This window comes from Podarcis vaucheri (genome assembly GCF_965113315.1).
Source record: "Podarcis vaucheri genome assembly, chromosome: 4".
Lineage (NCBI taxonomy): Eukaryota > Metazoa > Chordata > Lepidosauria > Squamata > Lacertidae > Podarcis > Podarcis vaucheri.
In genome coordinates, this window is record NC_138762.1 from 106269251 (window position 1) to 106288594 (window position 19344).

Genomic DNA, 19344 nt, shown 5'->3' on the forward strand with positions numbered 1-19344 from the left:
CTAAAAGGGTCCCCGCTTCGCCGCAGCGGAAAGGACCCGTTTCACACGGAGCTGGTCCCTCCAATTCAGAGGGAGTCCGCCATTGCCGATGGCGCCACCTCGGATGTCCTGTCTTCCGAAATGTTTGAAAACCAAGGCACAGCTTCTGATTGGTGCAGGCGCCCCAGAAACAATAGCCGACAACCGCACTGGATGTTCAGCTTCTGAAAAACGTTTGAAAAACGGAACACACACTTCCGGGTTTTTGGCGCTTGGGAACCAAGGCATTTGAGTACCAAGGTACCACTGTACATCTTCACCAAGCAGTATGGATGAGGCCATCATAGCTGTCAGCAATGGGTGAGAGATCCAGCTTTGAGAAGCTTTCAGAAAGCAAGCAAGCAAGGAGTCCCCTTTAGAAATGGGAAACATGCCACAGAAAGAAGCAGAATAGCCATGATCCAGCCAAAGTTGTGTCAGTTACTCCATAAGGGGAGAATTCAAGGCGGAGAATTCAAGGTTTGCCATATTTCAAAAAGCAGCTGGAGGGAAATAATGTTACATGCCAGCTTCAGGACTGCAATACCTTTTCCCATGTTCCAAAGCTTCCCCCAACTGGCCCCCTTTTGCCACAGTCCCCAGCAGAACAGCAAAGGGGACAGGAAGGCTTGAGAGGGTCGATCTTGCTCTGTCTTCCAGAGCTGAATGTTTCATTCCCTAGGGAACCAGACGGAGAAGCAGTGGCTCCCTGGCCAGATCAGGCCTGCATCTCCTTCCGATCCAGCCTTCAACATCTCTTGCAGTAGTCCTCTCTTTGAGCTAGGCTAAAATTCAAAGATCACAATGTCTATCAAAAAGAACGTGGAGATCCTCAGCTTATGGAGTCCAGCTTCCAAGCCAACCATCACAGCAAAGTTCACAAACTTTCCAAACATAGCCCATTACATTCACTTCACACTAAGCCAGGCTTCCTCAACCTCGGCCCTCCAGATGTTTTGAGACTACAATTCCCATCACCCCTGACCACTGGTCCTGCTAGCTAGGGATCATGGGAGTTGTAGGCCAAAAACATCTGGAGGGCTGAGGCTGAGGAAGCCTGCACTTAGCTTTCTGATGGTACATCTCCCTCTCACCCTGTCCGAGTAATATAGGAGGACTAGACAGATGTATAAGCCTACCCTATAGAAGCACACCAAATTAGGCAAATTACACGGGGGCGCTGTGGGGTAAACCACAGAGCCTAGGACTTGCTGATCAGAAGGTCGGCGGTACGAATCCCCGCGACGGGGTGAGCTCCCATTGCTCAGTCCCTGCTCCTGCCAACCTAGCAGTTCAAAAGCAAGTCAAAGTGCAAGTAGATAAATAGGTACCGCTCTGGTGGGAAGGTAAACAGCGTTTCTGTCTGCTGCTCTGGTTCGCCAGAAGTGGCTTAGTCATGCTGGCCATGTGACCCGGAAGCTGTACGCCGGCTCCCTCGGCCAATAAAGCGAGATGAGCGCCGCAACCCCAGAGTCGGTCACGACTGGACCTAATGATCAGGAGAGATGGAGGAACACTGTGGGGTTGTTGTCTTTTTATTAAAAAACAACAACAACCAAAACCAAGTTTCAACAAAGAAATTGGAGAGATGTGTTCAACTTAAAAACTAACACCAAAAAGTAAACACAGCAGAGCCTTTCCAAATGCCCTTCTAATAGAGTGTGGTAGTCAGGGTTTGAACTGATAAACCTTAACATTTTGACTGCCTTTCTAGACCTGCAAGAACAATGTGTGTGTGTTGTGGTGGTTGGTATTAAGAACTTGGCAGGAAACGATAAATGGGCAGATGGCCAAAATTTACCTTTACCTTTTAACAAAAATAATAATGAAAGCCTTGATTCTGTCCTCACAGATATGAGTTGTACGATTCTCTTTGCCTTCATCACTGTTTCTGCTTTTCCTGTTTCTAGATCATTAAACTTACTAAGCTCTGAATGAGGGTTTTGTTTAGCTTCTAAAACATTTCATGGTGTTCCTGTTAGCAAGCTGGTAGGGAAGATCAAACCAAATATTTTGAATTCGCTTGTGAAGAAGTATTATTATAGGTGACAAAAAAAAATACAGGGGCTGGAGATAATGTGAATTGCACTGATTATACCTTCAATACCACCATTCAAAGTGTTTTGAAATGCTGGCTAGTAGGAGGTTTGCACCTCTGCTGTTGAAAGCATTACAAAATATCTGCTTGCAGCCAATGGTGACTTACATGATGCTGAACATATTGTCTATAGATAACTACAAGGAGGATCTGAACATGTCAGTGTAGAAAGGAAGCATGATTCAGAGCAATTCCATGGAGATAAAACTTTGGTATAGACTGATCTAGGAACAAATATACATTTTACTAATCTTTTCTTTACTTGCATTCTTAAAAGATGCATACCGAAGTTCCAGGAAACAACAGAAGACGCACACAGAAATAGTATTTTGACAGAGGAGGGCTGTGCTACAAAAAAGAAGAAACAATTTGGTGTCTAGGACTGCTGAACAGTCAATAATGATTCCAATTTCCTTAAGATTTTGTGCTCAGAAAGTACCGGTAGCAACATGGGGGGAAACCCACCGCATGTGGGTAATATGTGTCAACAGCATCACATATTCTCCAACAAGTCTGATTAATGGTATTATGAACATATGCTATTCACACCAGTGTACAGTGGTACCTCGGGTTACATACGCTTCAGGTTACAGACTCCGCTAACCCGGAAATAGTACCTCGGGTTAAGAACTTTGCTTCAGTATGAGAACAGAAATCGCGCGGTGGCAGCAGGAGGCCCCATTAGCTAAAGTGGTACCTCAGGTTAAGAACGGACCTCCAGAACGAATTAAGTTCTTAACCAGAGGTACCACTGTATAGTACCTTCTATGGATGATTTCAGTGGAATTATCTCATATATTGACCAATACAGAGAAAAGCAGCTTAGTGTACCAATTTTAATTCCAAACCATGTCATCCAAGGTCTCACTCAAATCGACTTCGCATCCTTTAACTGCCTCACGAGTCGCAGCCTAAGTGGCTGTTCCAAACAATGGCAGAAGTTTGAGTAAAGCAGCGGTGGGGAGACAATGAGAGGAAAATGGCAATTTTAAACAACAGCAAAAGTTTGAGTAAGGAGAGATGGAGGAACACTGTGGGGTTGTAGTCTTTTTATTTAAAAACAACAACAACCAAAGTTTCAACAAAGAAATAGGAGAGATGTGTACAGCATAAAAGCTAACACCAAAAAGTAAACACAGCAGAGCCTTTCCAAACGCCCTTTTTAGGATTATTAGAGTGTGGTAGTCAGGGTTAGAACTGATAAACCTTAACATTTTGACTGCCTTTCTAGAACTGCAAGAACAATGTGTGTGTGTTGTGGTGGTTGGTATTAAGAACTTGGCAGGAAATGATAAATGGGCAGATGGCCAAAATTTAGCATGGATCACAAGTTGTTCAAGCCTTATTTAGCAAATTCACATAAGTTGCTGGACGTAATTTATAAGATGATGTTTCATTCCGAGGACTGCAGAAAAGGCGTATGTGGGTGGATGGATGGATAGATGATAGATGGTATGACAATGTCCAAGATTCATTGTTTCTGTTGGTAACTCATTGAAGATAGTTTGAGAGACAATATAAATGGCATTGTTTAATTAAAATCCAAATATCATACATCTGTAATGTCAAATATAGATCAAAACTATGTTATAGGACAAAGATGTTAACTAATTAGCAAGTAAAAGAATGCAAAGCAAATGCATAACAATCCTTCAGGGAATTTGCATATATGACCAATTTCCCTCCGGGGCTAGTCTACAAAGCATTGTTCTGAAGATCAAAGGAATAAATTAGCATCAATAGCTATATTGTTTATAGCTGAAATGCAAAAAAAAAAAGAGCTGTGGGAAATCCCAACTATTTCCGACCTGAAATCAACAATTCATGGTCTTGCTGTCCTGAAGAATGTCAAGAGGTGGCTTAGTGGGAATATGGTCAGTGCTGAATACCCAGCAAAACTGTTCTTCATTTCATCATACTATTTCTCAGCCTACTTGCAGAGGTTATGATGTGATGTTAAGGAATCCATATTCTGGATGCACGCCAGCCTACGAACGCGGGAGCCCTGGTGGATTAAACAAATGTTTCATCTAGTCCAGCCTTCTTTTCCCAGAGGTGGCAATGAACTCTCCCTGATCTTTGTCCCAGCATCTGATGTCTGAAGGCATTCCACCTCTGAACAATTTAATGCTCATATGTGATTTGCACTTCAACTATGACTGGGTTAAGTCAGTCAGAGAATCACTTATTTTATCATGGCTTTTTTTCGTTAGTCACACTTAAAGCGGCTATTGTTTTTGAATTATTTCTGGATGTAAATGTAAGGGGTGCATAAATTGCTTTTGATTTGGTATAGAGATGACATTAAAAGAATGAGGGTGTGACATATTCTCTCTCTCTCTCTCTCTCTCTCACACACACACACACACAAACACACACACACTCATTGCTTAATGTCTGAAGAAAAGTCCTACAAAGATTGCTACTTCTTTTGTCATTTTCTGGTTGGTCCTAATAAAGGCATTATTCCAAGGATATTTTGATTTTTTTAAAAAATCCTGATGGACCAGTGGAGCTTCAGACATTAGAGCCAATGGTAGCATGAGCATAAGGCAGGTCACACAACCAGTCTTTTCATCTTTAGGGGACCATCTGGAGCAGTGGGAACTGCTGAACTGAGAAAGAGAGGTGGAGGGTTCTTGTACAAATGGAAATTCTGCTAGCATTACCAGTACGTTTCCAAGCACAATTCAAAGTGTTGGTGCTGACCTTTAAAGCCCTAAACGGCCTTGGCCCAGTATACCTGAAGGAGCGTCTCTACCCACATCGTTCAGCCCGGACACTGAGGTCCAGCTCCAAGGGCCTTCTGGCAGTTCCCTCACTGTGAGAAGCGAGGTTACAGGGAACCAGGCAGAGGCGTCTCAGTAGTGGCGCCCACCCTGTGGAACACCCTCCCTTCAGATGTCAAGTAGATAAACAACTACAGTGGAACCTTGGGTTGCAGACGTAATCCGTGATGGAGGCATGTCCGCAACCCACAGCGTTTGCATCCTGAAGTGCCACGTCTGCACGATTTGGCACTTCTGCACATGCGTGAGCGGCGAAACCAGGAAGTAACCCGTTCCAGTACTTCCGGGTTTCCCGCGGTCCGCAACCCGAAAACACGTAACCTGAAGCATCCGTAACATGCGGTATGACTGTATATGACATTTAGAAGACATCTGAAGGCAGCCCTGTTTAGGGAAATTTTAAATGACTGATATTTTGATGTATTTTTAATCTTTTGTTGGAAGCCGCCCAGAGTGGCTAGAGAAACCCAGCCAGATGGATGGGGTAGAAATAATAAATTATTATTATATATAAGATATCAATCAAATCAAAAGTTAAGAATGGAGTGGAAGTATTTCGAAGATTATATGTCAAAATATTGTTCTAAAAATGACATGTTAATAGGCTTAGAATAAAAAATGTAAGCAATAACAAAACCAGTAATGAAAGAAGGAAAAATCAGAATTTAACAAAAATAATTTATTATAGAATGAAACAGGAAAAAGGTAGAAAGAAATATAAAGTCAAATTGCTATGGAGGGAAGTAGAGGGTGGGTGGTGGGTTTTATAATTAAGTGTATAAATTTGCAGCTGTTGTAATTTAGATATTATATTTTATGTGAGGGAATCATTGGGAAGTTTGGTTATTGTGTATATATGTTAAGTTTCAAAATTAAAAGAATAAAAATAAATTATTATTATTATATTACTATTATAGCATAAGATTGCTCTTCCTAGTTTTGGACAATCACACTCAAGGGTGGTGTGTCCCATTTCACTGCTTGAGAGGAAACAGTAAGCGCTGCTGTGCCACCCACATCAAAGCATCCCTTAACTAGGTTGTGTGGCGGCAGTGCAAAGCAACAATCAGTTCTGGTGAGGTCTCAACAAAATCTCACAAAATCTTGCATGCTTCATAAGATCTTGTGAGATTTAAGTGAGACTGGTGAGATCTCATCAGAAACTGGCACCAGTGCCAGCAGTGCTTCTCTATGGGTGGTGGAGGGTTGTGGGGTACCCACAGGGGCACTACCTTGGGGTCTTTCGTCACTCAAGGTGGCTGCTTCACCCCACCTCATGGGCAGGTCGGCTCTGATCCCACTGCAGCGCCAGACAACACAGAAGTGAGTCAGGGGACCCATTAAACCCCTGGAAAGGGGTTTTTGGGCAGTATGGTGGTCTCCAGAGGAGTTGGTTGAGTTTCCCTCCACTTGCACAACTATTAGATGCAATCCTTTGTTTTATAAAGAGATATTTGCTTTGAAGCTTCAATTATCTGTCATATTCCATTGGAAAATATTGAATTCTCTCCCCGAAGAATTTGTTTTCTTTCAAATTCACATCTGAAAGGAGAATATCTACGAGGCTCAACCATTCTTTCCCCATAACAGAATGTTTGCAGTTTTGGAGAAGTGCTACACTGCTTAAATCACCTTGCATTTCTGCCACAGTCCATCATTTAATACAACAAGTGGAAATAGCTCGCCATCTTTTCTAAAACATTTCAGAAGGAAGGGTGACACCTTATTCAAATGGAAGACTGGGAAAGATTATGGAAAAAAGATTTACAATTCACAGCATACTATTCATTAAAGGAAAATGGCTTGAAAATGGTTTATAGGTGGTATGTGACACCTAGTAAAAATTATAAGACATACAAACACATGTTGGAGATGCAACCAAGGGGAGGGAACCCTATTCCATATGTGGTGGATGTTAGGACTCTTGCCCAGTGTTTGCAGTCATGGGATTGTTTTTATCACATGACAGTGCATGTTTTCATTCCACATAATGGGAAGTGATGGAGACAGAATGTTTTTATTACTGTGTTTCCTTGATATAGGACTATTGTCCTTTGTTTCTTTCTCTTTGCTGTCTGATGAGAAAAGGGAAGGAGCTAAGTCAGAATGCTCTGAGTGTATTATATGTGTAAATACAGTGGTGCCTCGCAAGACGAAAAGAATCCGTTCTGTGATTCTCTTCGTCTAGCGGTTTTTTTGTCTTGCGAAACAAGCCCATTGACGGATTAGCGCTATTAGCGGCTTATCAGCTTATCAGATCAGCTAATAAGCGGCTTAGCGGCTTAGAAAAAGGGGGGAAAGGGAAAAAAACCTGCAGGAACTCGCAAGACATTTTCGTCTTGCGAAGCAAGCCCATAGGAGATTCGTTTTGCGAAGCACCTCCAAAACGGAAAACTCTTTCGTCTAGCGAGTTTTCCGTCTTGCGAGGCATTCGTCTTGCGGGGCACCACTGTAAAGTAGTTTAGTGAAATGCTGCGCTACTGAGTCTGTCACGCGAACTGCCAACACTCTGCAGAATCCTGAAGTGGTATCAGTCGCTGTGATGTTCGGGCTGGAGAAAGCTTTTGAAGCTCTGACCGACCAAGAGGGAGAGAACATGCCAGTCGGGCATGTGTCTCTGCCGGATTCCTACTTGTGTGTAGGACGCAATATGGGATATGATGAAATTTAAAAAAAAAAATTGGGCAAACATTTAGTAAAAAAACCAGAAGCTTTCCTATTGGGCATTATGACTATAAATATCTCAACAGATAAAAAAAGGGTGTTCCTTTACATGATGACAGCAGCCAGAATATTAATAGCAAAAAACTGGAAAGGAGAGATAATGCCAACTAAGGAAGAGTGGCAAAACAAAGTGTGTGAATATATGGAATTAGCTATGATGACAGAGGCAATAAGGGATCAATCAAGCCAAAGATTTAAAGAGGAATGGGATTGTTTTGAAAGATATTTACACAAGCATGTTGTCTAATGGGGAGGAAAAATATTAAGAGGTGCTGAAAATAAATTTCACAAAGGGATAAAGTAGTCAAGGAAGAATCATTCTTTTTAATGACAATAAATAAAGTGTAAAATAACACAGTTTGGAGAAAAGTGAGTATGAAGAAGCTGTAAGGAGGTGGGGAAGTCAACTTGGAGAAAAAGAAATTTATGGTGGGAAATGTTCTTTGGTGACTGTCATTGTACTTTGAAAGGGAAAATTCAATGTATGTAAGTAAGAATATAGTATATATAATTAACAGGGAGTGGAAGAAGATTTATACATATGTATATGTAATTTTGAAAATGCAGTAACAAAAAAAAATTCAGAAGGAAAATTTACAGAAAGTTCTCTAGGGTACTTGTGAAGTAGTCATTATATTTATGTACATATATTTTGGGCCTATAAATCCTACCAGCAGCCCCTGCTCCTGCAGTCCCTGGGACCAGGTTCTGAGATTATTATGGTGTTTTGCCCCTCCCACCAACTGTCCCTTTCCTGCCCACACACAAATAATACTTGACTTATTTTTGGAGGGAACATGTCACATAATCCCTAAGTTTGTCAAACTCTATGTCCTATTTTAACCACACGGACAGACACATAAAGAGTGCTAGGGGCAGCAGCTAACTATTCAGAATGTTGCCTGTTCTGCTTTAATGCAGCTATTTTTTTTTTATTGGCTCCAGCAACTCTCACAAGATCTGAACTATAGGTGAAAAAATATTACCCAGAATGATCTTCAATTTACTTCTATATCTTCCCTCATGATGATGGAGTTGCAGCCTCAGCTAGGAGCATCTGGATCTCCAAAGGCCAAATAAAGCCTTTTTCCACCTCTCCATGCTTGGGCCATGTGCCGGCTCCATGAAATTCTGCTACTCTGATCAATCCGATTTTTGCATTCCTCAAAATGGGCATATTTCCCCTGAACCAGGGACTCCAAAATAGCCTGAAATCTTTAGGCGAAACATAACCACAACCCTAAGACTGATCAAGAAGCAGCTGGTGGCTAGTAGCAGCAACAATCACCTTAGCTAAAAGTTTAGAAGGATCCTCCTTTTTGGAGCAGTGGAGATAAATCTAACCAGAATGACGGCCGGAGCAGGGGGGAATCAGAGAAACTGAGGTGCAGAGCCAACTTCTAAATCTCCTCTACCACTATTGCTTCCTGCAAATAATTCAGAGGGGGGAAAAATCACTGAATGGAATCTGCTGTGATTTTGCTTAATTCCACTTGTGAGTTAGTCAGATTAAGAGTGCCATGAGAATGTAGACTGCTAAGTAGCCAAGGATGTTTCACATGTCTTAATTACAGCATGTTTATATTTCTTCTTGATGATGTTCTGCTTCCTACCAAATTAAAGGAGGGAGAGGGAATCTCAAGGAGAAAATTCCCCAGGCAAACGAGACATATGGCTGCATCCTATCAAGCCTAAGAAGAGTTCTGTTTTTTTACAAATGCCATTTATTTTACAAACCACAGAGCATAATACACAAGACAATCTCATTTCAAAATTTAAAAGGAAAACCAGGGAGCTCTTTCTGCATTGCACATCCAAAGCATTGCCGAGTTGCACTCTCATGTCCTCTTTGGTTCAAATCTGATTGAACCAAATTGCATGCACCAACTGTCCTCAAATATGATGCCAAAGCCATATGACCCAACGGCCTCGGAACATGTCTGTGGCTCTGCTTCCAACAAAAGTTTGGTTCTCCAGGAAGAGATGCCATGGAAATTCTTCAAAAATGATGGCCATACAGCCAAGTTTGCCCTCAGTTCCTAGTCACATGAACCCCATGGTGTGGGTGAATAAGCCCAGCCATGGCATCATAAGGCCAATGCAAGTAAGTGCCACCTGGTATAATCACCCAGGCAGGCAAAATTTAACAGCCGAATTTGGTGCTCCGGGCAATAAACAAGCATCCAAGCAATGAATCCCGGTACACATTCCTGCCCTTTTCTTAATTACCCATTCCCAAAGGAACTAAGCCTGCCTTTCCTGAAAATAGTGCGCACATGGGGATGGAGAAGGCTAAACAAGATTAAGATCAGAAGCAGAAATGTTTTGTTATTGCAGGGGAGAAAAGCGAGAAAAATACAGCCATTCCTGAAGTCCCTTCTCTACCTGAGATATAGGGCTGAGCCCCCTGGTGTGGCTGGAGGGAAGTCAGCTCGTCCCTTAAATAGGGACCAAGCCCCTCCTCAGACCCCCCCCCTCAGGAATGTACCAATCGGCACCAAGGATTTTCCCGCTCCGCCCCTCTTGCCCAATGGCTGCCCTACAAAGTGAAGGCGGTGAAGGTCCTGTGTGAGTGTCTGGAGGCGGTTGGAGGATGGAGTGCAGCTAACAGATTGAGGCTGAATCCTGACAAGACAGAAGTACTGTTCTTGGGGGACAGGGAGCGGATGGGTGTGGGGGATTCCCTGGTCTTGAATGGGGTAACTGTGCCCCTGAAGGTCCAGGTGTGCAGCCTGGGAGTCATTTTGGACTCACAGCTGTCCATGGAGGCACAGGTCAATGCTGTGTCCAGGGCAGCTGTCTACCAGCTCCATTTGATACGCAGGCTAAGGCCCTACCTGCCCGCAGACTGTCTCGCCAGAGTGGTGCATGCTCTGGTTATCTCCCGCTTGGACTACTGCAATGCGCTCTATGTGGGGCTACCTTTGAAGGTGACCCGGAAACTGCAACTAATCCAGAATGCGGCAGCTAGACTGGTGACTGGGAGTGGCCGCCGGGACCACATAACACCGGTCCTGAGAAATCTGCATTGGCTCCCAGTTCGTTTCCGAGCACAATTCAAAGTGTTGGTGCTGACCTTTAAAGCCCTAAATGGCTTCGGTCCTGTATACCTGAAGGAGCGTCTCCACCCCCATCGTTCAGCCCGGACACTGAGGTCCAGCGCCGAGGGCCTTCTGGCAGTTCCCTCATTGCGAGAAGTGAGGTCACCGGGAACCAGACAGAGGGCCCTCTCGGTAGTGGTGCCCACCCTGTGGAACACCCTCCCATCAGATGTCAAGGAAATAAGCAGCTATCCTATTTTTAAAAGACATCTGAAGGCAGCCCTTTTTTGGGAAGTTTTTAATATTTTATGCTGTATCGTTTTTAACACTCGATTGGGAGCCGCCCAGAGTGGCTGGGGAAACTCAACCAGATGGGCGGGGTATAAATAATAAATTATTATTATTATTATTATTATTATTATTATTATTATTATTATTAGGGTCTGGAAATATCCCAGTCCCCTTTAGCCAAATAAAGGCAGCGGCGTTGTGGAAAGAGTTCAAATTTATTGCAGATTGCAGTAAGAATGGATGATCCAGAGGAATTTTCCAAATCCAAGACCCCAAATACAAACTGCAAGGTACTTTTGTAATATCCTCTTTATGTGATTAGCTCATGAACACTCCCTTTCAGCAATAGGATTGGATAACTGAATGTGTGGGCAGCTTGTGAGCCCCTAAAACTAATTTAATTGGTCAGAACAGCCTGCTCCTAAATTACTACGGCAACAGGTGTATTTGAGCAAATAAATTCGCGAATCTTCCGCCTCATGCCAAACCTTGCTTTTCTGCTATCTGCTACATGAAGACTTGTCTGCATCAGGAGAATGCACAACTCTGAAGTTGTGAAGACCAGTTGCGCTTCTGCTATGTGGGGCCAACTTGTCAGCAAAAAAGACAAAAAAATGCATATTCATCTCACCGGTGGGGGGTGCAGGGAGGCTGTGGGATCTAACGAGCATTACACTAAGTGTGTAAAACAAATATATAAACATTTCCCAACTAACACACCTGCATCTGGTTCTATTCAAGGTTTAATTAGCAAGCTGGCAGTTCAAGCTCTTAAATGAAAAACAAGAAAAGAGATGGAGGATATAAGGCTAGGGCTCTGACATACTTCCTGGGCCCCAATGTCTACCTGGGTCCCAGATCATAATGTCATGTGACAAAGGTATTTTTGGAGCAGAAGCTGTAAGGGAAGCAACAAAGGAAATGTTGTGAAATGCTGAAAAGCTGCAGAATCATTTAGCATGCTGAATCACTGTAACTCATCTTGAGGATGATTCATTCTCTGTATAAGTATTGTATCTGCTTGCAGGAAGACTCTGAGTATGTGTGTGTGGTGGAGCTTGTGCTCAATGGAGACTCTGTGACGCAGGAATTCTGTATGCTCTGAAGCTAGTTTTAAAGCCTTATTTCGCCAGGGAATCATTTTGCCTGCGTCCCCAGGACCGAGGAAAGAACAAGAGAAGTACCAGGAAAGTTGCTTCTTTGGAGAAAAGAGTTTTATCTGTGCACAGAGACAGCCAGCAGAATCATTTCTGAAATCTGGCTGCAAAGTAATACACATCAGCAAACTTTCTTATACCTGAAAGCATTCACCCATCTCTCAGACCTCCCCCAAAACTTCCCCAATCAGCTTGCAAGTTTTCACTTATTCCCTTTTAGGGCATATCTATATTGCTTGCTAAGCAGTCCCTCATCTTACCCCTGTACGTGTGCCTTTTCTGCTTGCTTAGCAGTCCCTCCCCTCTCCTTCGTACACGTGTCCTTTTTGCTAGCTAAGCAGCGCCTTGTACGTGTCTATTCTTATCTTGCATTACTGAAGCAGGAAGCGCAAGGCAGGAAATGGCACCTCAGCCTGTCTGGTCAAATTTAGCTTACAACTGTGGGTCTAGCTAGCTGCTTAACCACAATTTGCAGAAGTAAGTTTTGCAGAAACTCACAATGTGTAGTTAATATGAAGATTAATCCTTCAGTTTAATCTTCTGTTCACTATGCTATTATTTGCAAACAAATTTATTTTAACACAGTAAAGCTTTTATTCTTTTACTGAAGAAGACTCTGTTATTAATTTAACCCAGGGGTAGGCAAACTAAGGCCCAGGGGCTGGATCCGGCCGTCACCTGCTCAATCCGGCCTGCAGATGGTCTGGGAATCAGCGTGTTTTTACATGAGTGTCCTTTTATTCAAAATGCATCTCTGGGTTATTTGTGGGGCCTGCCTGGTGTTTTTACATGAGTACAATGTGTTCTCTTATTTGAAATGCATCTTTGGGTTATTTGTGGGGCATAGGAATTTGTTCATTTCCCCCCCCCAAAATATATATATATATAGTCCAGCCCACCATGTGGTCTGAGGGACGGTGGACTGACCCACAGCTGAAAAAGGTTGCTGACCCCTGAATTAACCTGTGCGTCACATAAAGCCAAGGCACCAGAACTTTCTCACTGGGTTACCACCAGCGTTCAAAACTCCCATTGTTCTAGGCGCATTTTGCAGAGTGGAAGGAAAGTAGGACCTTTTTCTGCCTCCCCTCTTCGAGTTACTCTCTGAAGACTGCATAAGAGACCCTCTTAAGACTATTGGGGAGGCGACTATACCATGTGGAAAATGAACATAAGATTTAAGCTGCAGTTCATTCCTTTTCAGCTTTGTATTGTTACGTATTTAAAAAGTGCACCGGGACATTTCCTTGGTTTAAGGTGCCATTTAGCTCCTAGCTTTCAGATCTCAGTTTCTAACACTGGTTACCACAATGGGCTCCTAAGAATACTAAGAAGACTATCAGTAACAACAGAGGGCAGCCATCTTTTTGTACATAAAATTGCACAGCAAATGGTAACCACACAACCAACATATCTTCTCCTGTTTCCACTTGCAGCAGCAGCAGCAACACCACACCCCCTTATGGAAAGTTACAGAAGCTGTACCATTGGCACTATAAATGGTAAGTCCAACCCCTAAGAAACGTCTGCAGAATTTCAGGGAAATTCCCTTAGCTCGCTTCTCTCATTGCAAAATAGAGCAAAAAAATTACAAAAGGTCAATTGTACACGGCTATTTCCTACCTTTGAAGCCAACCTGCTTTCCAGGTTAAAACTTGCATTGATGAAAGCTTACAATCCAGGTAAGGATAAACATTTGATCAAAAATAACAGCTTATACAGCAAGGAAAGAAAGAACCCGGCCAATGCTAATGAAAGCATCTTCTGTGGTTATATCAGACCAACTAATAAAAACGTTCCTGTAAGGGAGTATCGTATCGTAACTCTGCCTTCTAAAACCTTGAATCCCCAATTATCTTCATAGAGCTCCCTTTGCAGGAGATAAACAAAGTACAGTGGTACCTCAGGTTAAGCACTTAATTCGTTCCGGAGGTCCGTATTTAACCTGAAACTGTTCTTAACCTGAAGCACCACTTTAGCTAATGGGGCCTCCTGCTGCTGCCGCGCCGCCGGAGCACAATTTCTGTTCTCATCCTGAAGCAAAGTTCTTAACCTGAAACACTATTTCTGGGTTAGCAGAGTCTGTAACCTGAAGCGTATGTAACCTGAAGCGTATGTAACCTAAGGTACCACTGTAAGAGCTGCAATGGTCAACATCCTGGTGCTGATAGCCACAGGCCACATTTCAAGTCTTCTCCTGATGGCCACAAGACACAGTTAGGTGAGCACTTGTGGAAAGAGAATTCATCATTCTAAATTGTTAGAGAGGTGTCCTGAAGCCATTTCTTTACACACAAAATGTATGCATATTGATTATTAAAACTCTTTTTCCTTAGCTTCTAGAAGTGCCACGGTTTAATTTTCTTCCCCCCTCCACCCATCCACCGGTGTGATAAGTCTTCTTGCTAACTTGCAGTATATAACAGCATGATGCACAGCATGTCATAGGAAGATTTGAAAATATGCATATTTAGCTACTCTTGCTTCCTGCATGAGTTTGCTACACGAGTCTTGGAGGAGGCATTAGGGTTTCTCAGGAGGTAGCAACCATGCCTACTTTTCGAGGCTGTAATAACCAACATTAAAAAAATATATTTTGAACTTGTGCAAATCAGCACTTATGGTCATTTGACTTCAGTTAATTATGGACTGGAAATGCTTTTCCATTTACTTTCAAATCCACTGCGGATCATCCGAATTGGTATGCTACAGCGCCACAGGGAGTAACCTGTGTACTATCTCCATTGGCATATGGTAAGAGTTTTTCCCCTCTCACTTTACTGGCCAGTTTTACAAACAGCCCATTAATTTTTCATGCTGTAGCAGTTTTTGGCATAACTTCTGTAAGACTCAACATTTGCTGACATGGCATTAAAAACTTTGATGAAATGGGGGGAAAAACAAAAACAACCCACTCCTTTTAGGCCATTCTGCTGATACTGCCTAAAATTTTTTTTTTTTTTTGTTTCTCTCTTGTGCTGTGTTTTTATTCATTGACACAGGTTCATAAAAACTATATCCGTTCATTTAAGAGCCCGTTTGCTTTGACAGTTCATCTCTTTTGCATGCTGCTTCTGGCCGGTTAGTCCAAAGATGCACAGAATGTTACAAAATGAGGGTCTTCATTTAATAATAAGGAGGGCACATCTGATTTGGCAGCATCATGCACAATGAATCTGGGGCTAGAGCACAAAACTAGCAGCATGAGGAGCAACCCAGGTAAGAGACCCTTGCGCTCATTCTGGGATGGCAACTGTGTGTAACTGAGCTGTGCAGGCTGATGGACAAATGATGTCAGATGGAAATACTCAGTCTAAATGAATAAACTAAGCAGCACTGTCAAAGCCCATGTAATTCTCTAAATTTGAGCAACATGCTCCAACATTAACTGACGAAACAGGCAAGCTTTATCTTTCTTCTATTGAAAACACCCTTAAGGTTAGCTTCTGCAAATAATGGCTTGATCCAGACATACAGTGGTACCTCGGGTTACATACGCTTCAGGTTACGGACGCTTTAGGTTACAGACTCCGCTAACCCAGAAATAGTACCTCAGGTTAATAATAATAATAATTTTTATATCCCGCCCTCCCCAGCCAAGACCGGGCTCAGGGCGGCTAACTACCAATAATAAAAACAAGTTGATTAAAATACAATTTAAAAGATTAAGATACAACATTAAAACATTAGGATGCAGCCTCTTCACAGGAGGAGAAGGTTAAGAATTTTGCTTCAGGATGAGAACAGAAATCGTGCTCCGGCTGCGCGGCAGCAGCAGGAGGCCCCATTAGCTAAAGTGCTGCTTCAGGTTAAGAACAGTTTTAGGTTAAAAACGGACTTCCAGAATGAATTAAGTACTTAACCCAAGGTACCACTGTAATGGTAAACCATGGTTTGGCATTCCGAGAACAAGCCATGGCTAGTTTCAGGCTTATTCATTCCCCACTCCGCTCTCCTCCTCCTTTGTGCATGAGAGCACAAAATGGATAGCATCTACTTCCTCTTTTGAATAAGTCACAGTCTCCTCTCATATAAAAAATTTGGGGAACTACGGTTTATTTTAAATGTGACTTGTTCAAATGAACCAGGATCAAATCTTGCATTCAGATCCTGCTTTGATAACTAACCGCATCGTAAACCACAGGTTTCCGAGGTTGGATATAATGAGAAACTGCAGTTTGTTCAAAATTTAAAGTGGAAGCTTTCAATCTCCTCCCCACACGCACATAGGAATTGCAAAGGCTAAGAAGCAGCGTGTAAATCCAACATTCGCCACACCTCAGTTTGGTAACACTAAAGTTTAGTGACTAAACCATGGCAGAGCATTATGTCTGAACTAGGCCAATATGTGGATGATCTCAGTAGCACAGAATTATAGAATCACAGAATTGTAGAGTTGGAAGGGACCCAGAGTGTCATCTAGCCCAAGCACTGCAATGCAGGAATCTCAACTCAAGACAAAATGTTCATTTTTTTTTTACTAAGTTTAAAATTGATCAATTATCTCAAAAAAACCCAAACCCAGCTGAATAAATTGTTGTAGTATCCCATATATAACACAGGAAACGATAAATTAAAATGAGATTTGGTAACTGTAAATTGGGAATTTAAAATTGGGGCTATAGACTTCAACCAGTTTTTAAACTAGGATTGCAGACATTTTTTTCTTGCAAGTGAAGCTGCTTCAGGTATGGTGATGAAATTATGGGGTAGAGCTCCACTTGCTAAATGCCTTCATGCAAAACTAAAGAAAGTAAGCTAATGGCCAAATCTGATTTAAAATCAGTATAATTCTTGTAACTTGCACAAGCATAAACTTTGAGGGGAGTGGTACTTTTAGCTATGGTAAAAAGGTCAAGACCCAGGACTTTGCTCATTCCCTTCTCCTTGTTCTAGCATAAATTCTGTTGTTGACTTTCTTAGCCATGGTTCAGCATTACATCTACACTGATGCAAACCACAGTTGACTCTAACCGGGTTTGCAGACACTGTTCAATATCCCCACTTAAGCAGACCATAGTTAGCATGCAGTCACTCTAGTCTAGCATCTTAAGCATGGTTCAGAAAATGTCAACAGTAAATCTGTAGTGAGTGATTTCTCGCTGTTGTTTCACTGATGCAGTAATATCCATGGTTGGTTTAAGACTAAAGCTTTGATTGCATACAGCAGTTATATATTAGTTATTTATACCAAGATATGTGCAACGCTTTTCCAGCAATAGCACCTTCTCATAACACTACCTGCAATATCAGCAGATAACAATAGCACCAGTGGTAACAGAAAAATATAAAATAAGTTAAGCACCTTACCTTTCCGCACCAGTCATTCTTTGGAACTAACTCAGCTACAATTCTCTGAACTACCACCAAAGTATCACTGAAAACGTTACTCCATACTTAACAGCTCCACAATGAGCTTCTTAACTCTTCTGTTTACCTCAGTATTTTAATTTGCACTGGTCTGATTAGGAGGAAGTAGTAATGGCAAAGCAGATGGTTGTCAGAAATCTGCTTACCCCAATCACGCATTTGAGAGTTTGGTGAGCTGCGCTTTGCAGCTCAGAACACTATGAAATATTCCTGCATTAAAAAGCCTCCCAAAATCAAGAGCTGGCAGAATGTTTGGTGCTTATCATTCATGTTGTCATTTGGGGCTTTTTTGCTTTTGCTTTTCCAGAAGGGTGAAATGTATAAAGTACAAATGCGGAAAAGTGAGACAAAGTCCTGTGTTTTTTTAAAAAAAATAAATTAATTTAAAACACAAACATATCATAGAAGCTTCAGATCCTTTCTCAATTAACTTTCAAAACAACCTGGAACAATGGACTCCTCTACAAAAATCAGAATGATTAATTAGATTTCAAGTAGCTGTGGAATATTAGGCCAAACTCCAAAAGAATGGGGATTTTCTTTGAATATGTCATGCACAAACATCCTATACATCTTTGTTTCTTTGCAACAATCTTATACCAAGGATTTCAAGTGATTGACTCAATTAGCAAACAAAGAAACCTGAGGTTGTTTGGATAATTAGCTGGTTAGACTCTGTCAGAAACAGATACATATAACACAATTAAGGGACTTGAAAGTAACCATCCAGAACAACAAGGAAAGAAGAGAAAAATAAGTACTCAAAAGCAGAGGTGTAGTTTGTTGTTCTGAACCTGCTTGTCTTTTGATCACATTATCGTCACTCAAACTCAGTCTGTCTGTTGCAGTTTGCATTTCATTAAATTTGTGTTCTTGGCACAGTAGGGCAAGGAGGTCGGTGTGGAGTCAGTAATATGTGAGCAGGGGGAGGGAAAGATAGGCCAGTGCAAATTATGTTATGCATTTTTGTGTTTTCATTTTGCAAATTGCCTTGTGATCTTCAGATGAAGGGCGGTATAGAAATTCAATAAATGATAATAATAATAAATCCATTACAAATCCACGCAAAATCCATTACAAAATGCTTGCTGCTGCATACTGCTGCGATAACACCCCAGTCTGCAGATTCCCTAGGTCCCAAATACAAATCAATGAACTTTCTCCATCTCGATTCATAATATGTTCATTCCCTCTGAGTTTGCCCTGCGGCACTGAGAATTTGTGGGGAAATGTTTTCTCTAGCTCTTTACTGATATTTCAGAAAGGCCTGTCTTGCTCCAAATGCCTTCCAGCCAGCCCTCCACTGTTCCCAGTTTTCCCAGTTGCTCATTTGCCCCCTTCCTTTCCCCAGAAACTTACCTTTCTGCAGCAGTTTGAGTGGAAGAAGGGAAGCTAAACGACTGAGCCTAAAGAAAGTTCCCAATGAAAGATAGATGTTTGGCTAGGGCTTCTCGGTCCTTACAAAGGGGCCTTTGCCATGGAAATGCCCTGTTCATAAGGCTTTGAGCATCATTAAGGCCTAAAATCATCATTCCTACTCCCATTCATTTCAGGGAAAGGGGAGGAACAGAAGTAGCTTGGAACGCCGCAAGCATTTCTGCACACTTAGCCAAAATCCAAAGGGATTCTGAATTCAAAACCATGAAACACTTGCTGAGGTTCTTTCCACCAACCCACCTCTGAAGCTTGCCAACATCGCTGGTCAGAGGTCACCAATGGCTGGATGTTAGCATGCTTTATTTAGTTATTTTGTTAAATTTCTGCCCTACCCAGGGATGCTGAGAATGGGGGAGAGATTTAACACACGCACACACCAATTAGGACTTTCTCCCATCAACACTATGGCAACTGAAGCC

General features: G+C 42.2%; 1 long non-coding RNA gene across 1 annotated transcript in view; it reads right to left on the reverse strand.

Annotated features, from left to right (window-relative positions):
• LOC309531617 overlaps window positions 1–16250 on the reverse strand; it is a 77259-nt gene extending 61009 nt beyond the window's left edge. The window contains exons 1-2 of the long non-coding RNA XR_014219355.1: window positions 16246–16250; window positions 11450–11551 (exon numbers count right to left, since the gene is read on the reverse strand). This is a non-coding gene — a long non-coding RNA (uncharacterized lncRNA). The remainder of the gene's footprint in view (window positions 1–11449; window positions 11552–16245) is intronic.
• Between the last annotated feature and the right edge of the window lie 3094 nt (window positions 16251–19344).